We start from the raw sequence: 5,562 nt of genomic DNA, 5'->3' as shown, positions 1-5,562 counted from the left end.
GAGTTTGGCCAAGTGGCACAGTCATTCCTCAAGGTGTCAATGCCCAGGAAGCTTCCAAAATGACACTTGGATCAGGGAATTCGCCTTGTAATGAGTAAAAGGGTCTAGATCTCCAAGTGGAAGCAAGAACCTCCAAGTGGACTCAAGAACTGAAGAATAACTGAAGTGGGAGAGGACACTAGTCAGCTCCATGCCAAGCTCAAGCTGACTCATCCTTTCTCCAAAAATCCTATATATAGAGCTCTCTCATGAGTTCTATGGGGGCTGGAATCTTGTGAATGTAAGGAAGTGCTATTGGTTTGAGTATAGAACTATTGGGTGATTTGCTTGAAGGAGGTGAAGAGGAGATTTCTTTCTGCTGGGAGGTGATGCTGGATTGGGCCTTTTATGGTTGTATCACTTCCTGAACTTTACTTCTTCCATCAATAAAGCATTTGAGGTTCTTCTATATGCATGTGTCTCAATGGTGTATTGTTATACTTGTGTATTTGATTTATTCTAATCCTTGAATCAATTATGAATGTATGCTTCTTGTAGTTTCCCTCTCTTGCCATTTTGCAGGATCTTGGTATAGCTGGGCCAGTGAAAGAGCAAGGAGCTGGGAGCAAACAACAAAGAGAGAAGATTGGATCAATCATTAGCGGAAGAAAATGGTTAGTGGATCTCTTTCTCCCCTCTCTTACATCTCATAAAGAAGTAATCTCGAATAGCTTTGCTTTGATTGTTGCTGAGGTACTATCACCCTTAGAGTGGGATAGGGTCATTCCGTATTGGATACTTTTCCCAACAACAAATTGGCGACTCCGCTGGGGATCGTATCTTGTTGGTTGTTTGTGTTTTTTCTATTCATTTCATAAACACCGGAAGTACCGAATCGAACTGCATTTGGATCTTTCAAATGAAAAGTAGAGGGCAGCTACTCTAGCTCAGTTTCTGGGCAAGTTTATGATTTGAAGAGCTGATCCACAAGGACTCTGAACAACTCTTAGTGATAGCTTTTCATCCTCCTTTTCATCCCTTAGTGTGTACTTGACTGATAGCTTCTGATTTGGCCAAAAACTGTGAATTTTTGAGCAATCTGTGACCCGGAAACCAAGAGAAACGAAAGTTTCGTTCTTCAGTGCAGGCTGTGTGAAGGCTGTCTGCATTTTAGCGCACTTCCCGAAGGGGCTACCTGCACTGAATGTCAAACTGACAGTGTACTACCTGCGCTGAACCAGTCTTGCCTTGTGCTACTGGGGTTTTCTGCTGTTTCTTGCCCTGTTTTCACCCTTGTTTTGCAGCCTGTTACCAGTCAATGTACCTATCTGAAACCAACTTTCCTTGCCACTATTCCGCCTCGGTTGTATAAAGAAACTGTGTTTGCTCTTTGTGTATTTCTTATATCATTTGCAGTTTCCCATAACGAAAGTGAACTAGTCTTGCTGTGACCTCTTAGATCTAGACCTGTGATAAGTGTCGTTTTGATCTCAAGAGTTAGTTTATTTGCTGTTCATAGCTGATTGAGCTTTTGCTTTCGTCATATGGTTTGAATTTATATATTTCTAGTGTCGAAACAAGTAAATCTTAAGGTGTCTTTTGATTTTGGACAAGCTTGTTTGCTTTCACTCGAAATTGAATTCAAAGTTATACAACAGCTTTCTTTTTGTATCACACAAACATTAAGAAAGAGAAAAGAAATACCTGCATTGTGCATGTGCATCTTTGACAGTTTGTATGTTGATTTAGGAAAAAGTGCATTAGTGTGTGCTCTATGATCTGTGTGAAAAGATGTTGTCTTTCTTTCCCCTCAGTAGTTAAGATTTTCAAAGTTGAAAGATTGAAAAGCTTGCTTATCATCTTAGACTGCATTTAGGAGTGTTACTATACATCTCGTGGTGATCCATAAAGGCAAACTGCTAAACAAGATCAACCTTAAAATAAATTGAATTTACATAACAACGCATTGAAACATAACGCAAACACATAGAGGTCTAAGCTAGAGACGTGTTCCGGCGTCGTTAAACGTGATATCTTAGCGTTGAGTGGTTGGGTGATTCCTCCACGGTGAAGCGATAAGTATCAATACGGACTTGTGCTCCCATGTACCGTCGCGTATATATTGGGAGACCCCTATAGGAACAAAGCCTTTATCCATAGGAAACTGTGTCGGCCGCCCTACTGATCGCAATGCAGTGAACACAGCATTCACGAAGATCGACCACTCGTACCGTAAAACGTATTCTGTGGTTTTGCGAAAGGTTTGGCACACCCTCTGCCTAGATCTCTAGAGCAGTTTCTTTTGGCCTTTTTCAAACTCTATAACTGAAAAAGTCCATCCGAGCATTTGTCACTTCGGGCTCGTTAAAACATCGAAGGAGACTAGAGTCATCTTTAGCTTTTTCTCGACTCTTAAAAAGTGAAAAAGCAAGTTGTGTCTAAAGCGTCGTTATAAAATTTATTTTAAACGGAACATAATCACCTCCTATTCCTGCGTTGATCTGTAGGTTGAGAACATGGAACGCCCCAACCAAGGAATTCCACATGATGGAAATCCTAGTCCTTTCTCCTCTTGGGGAGAAGTTGGTGCGCCACACATGGCCACATTGTCGCTTCCAGGACTGACAATTGGCCTGCCTGTTTGGCTATTGTCAACCAATGTAGTTCAGAACACCATGGTTCCTGAACAGTCGAGTCAACAGTTAGATGAGTCTAGAGCTGCCCACCAGCCTTCTACTTCCTATAACTCTTCCTCCAATCGTTCATCTTCGCAAGGTAGAGCCGGCAAAAGCCAAGCTCCCATGGAGAAGAAGGAGAAGAAGAAAGAGAAGAAGAAGAAGGAGCCTAAGGCGACTGGGGGCAAGCAAAAGACATCTGACAAAAATCCACACACAGCACAGACCGGGCCTAAATCGCCATGTGTCATATGTAGAGGAGACCACTTCCATAGAGATTGTCCCTGTATTCCTCGGATACTAAGGGACTGGTCACCTCGTTTGCACAATTCGGGAGCATCAACCTCTGATAGCCATGTTGAATGCTTACCGTCAACCAGCGAAAGTGAAGGTTCAAGACAAAGAAGGGGAGCAAGATCCACCTGCAGACTGTGTGAAGGCGATCACGCCATCCACCATTGTCCCTTCTTAGATGAAGCGAAGAGAGTTTTGGAATATCGCCCGATTTCACCGTCGAGACTTCCTCCTGGATACAAAAAACTCGTGCCAAGTCCTTCGTTGGTTGAAAATACAGCTAGCCCACTCAAGTGGTCAGCTGAAGCGTCAGTCATTGAAAATGAACCTACTGAATCCAGACCAGACGAAAGTCTAAAGGTCGATACGGCAGTTGACCCAGTTCCGCCTTCAGAGGTTTCATCTTCAAATGACACCGTCACTGAAGATTCATCTTCAAATGACACCCTCAATGAAGAGAATAAGGGTGACACCATCCAGATTCTTTTCATCAACACCGACTCGGATGAGCATCAGGGCAATGCGCCCATTCCTTTATCACATGAAGGAACATTGTCAGGGTCATACCCGGCCGTGTATTCGGTCCCACCACCAAGCAACCTGGTTGTGTCCTTTGATTGGAACCAACTAGGCAGACCCCGGTTACCAGCCAGTATACCATTCAGAATCATAGTCCAAATTTATAGAATGGTAATGGCTGGAACTATCATTGATGAAGGGGCATCTGTGAGTATCCTTTCCTCTATTGCTTGGAAAGCACTGGGTTCCTCGGCGCTTTTGCTTGAGATAAGAAATCTCTCAGGTTTTGATAAAGGAACCAGTCGACCATTAGGGATCCTCCCCAATGTACCTGTTACATTGAAAGGGAAGACCGTTCAAATGAACGTGATGGTCGTTCAAGGACCCTTGGATTATAACCTACTCCTTGGACGAGACTATATATATTGCATGGGAGCTATATTCTCCTCACTCTTTAGAGTAATGTGTTTTCCACACGAAGGAAGAATGGTCAAGCTCGTAGACCAACTTTCATTTCCGGGATCACGCATCGCAAATAGTCAAATACCAACCCTGAATGGTCTATTCAATCACGAAATGTCTCCACCCACAGTCCTCCTTCCCGATGAGTGCGAGTGATTCGGAAAGATGGGACTGGAACCCAGTGGGCATGCATCCTGGTCTGCTTCGGGCAGAGGAAACCTTGGGTATAGGGTAGAATTTCTGCGAAAAAATATGACTAGTCCGTACCCCGTCCGTGGATGGAAGAGGGGTTGTTCTAGAACAGGATTCTTTTGTCAAGGTTACTTGTTTGACAAAGGTCATTCACCATTGTCTACTTCGGTAGACAGTGCTGAGGAAATGTTTTCGTTTGATGGTGTTAACAAAATAATCTTTGGGTAACCAGAAAGAGGCAAGCCTCACCCTTTAAAACAAATGTTTTATCGGATAAGTAGGGGCAGCCTTGAAATTGTACTTTATACCTGGGGGCATGCAAACCTTTTGGAGTGTAAGCTAAGAGCGGTTATTTATCTGTTTTTGGGATTAGCCGTTTCCGAACTTGCATAAAGAAAGGATATGAGGAGCATAGCTTCGTGAGATAAAGCTCCATAAAAAATAGCTATCTCACAGGAGACATTTCTTATCTTATGACTGGTATTATCGAGTAGTTTTACCGCGGAATTTATGCTCGTTAAAAAATAGAAAAGCAATATCCGAGCAGTTTTAGTACATAGTTCATGCTCGTTAAAAAATAAACATAAGATCGAGCAGTTTTACCGTGGAATTTATGCTCGTTAAAAAATAGAAAAGCGTGAGCAAAAGTTTCCTCCAGAGTTTAAGCTCATTAAAAAATGAACCTATGCCGGTAAATAACCATTATGATCGTAAATTTATTAGCCTTAAAAAGCCTTGGTCGTGTTTTGCACCCGCCACCTCCATTCCATTTGGCCAATCGTTCACCTCCATATGATTGTTTACCCATTTTGAGGAATAGCTGCAAAGAGTGATTTCACCTAGCCATCCTTGTGACACTGCCGTGATTGGAAAATTCCAACCTATACCTGGAATCTGCTGCTATCTCTGTTTATCACTCGTTCCTCAAAAGACAAGTCTTCTTTGAGCTCTTTTCATCTGACTCGTAAAATATGAAAAGTTTGCCGAGTTTTGGCCTTCCAGCTCGTTAAAAGGACCGGAAGAGCTATCCCTCCCGTAGATTTTAATCTTTTTGGACCCGAGGGATTATTGCACAAAAAGGTCGAGCGCTTGTTTTATTCAGCTCGTTAAAATTATCGAAAACTCATCCCTTCTATATTGTTTTATACTTTTTCGGACTTAAGGGATTAGATGACGAAAACGGAATTTTGGAGTTAACTTTCTGTACCTTTTCAGACTCTCTAAAAATGAAAAGGACCGAGTTTTCCTTGTCGTTAGACTCGTTAAAATGATTAAATAGCGACAAACTTGTCTTTAGACGAGAACGAGTTTCCCTATCGCTAGGCTCGTTAAAACATAGTGATGGGCTTGCCCGAAGGGCAGGTTATAGAACAAGCATATGTTATCCTCCTCAAGCTTGACAAAAATAAAGAGGTACTGGTCAGAAATGACTGGGGAAAAA

This window comes from Pinus tabuliformis, chromosome X (assembly GCF_031772625.1).
Source record: "Pinus tabuliformis cultivar Carrire ecotype Pingquan chromosome X, CPIR1, whole genome shotgun sequence".
NCBI classification, from domain to species: Eukaryota; Viridiplantae; Streptophyta; class Pinopsida; order Pinales; family Pinaceae; genus Pinus; species Pinus tabuliformis.
This window is presented reverse-complemented; position numbering follows the sequence as displayed.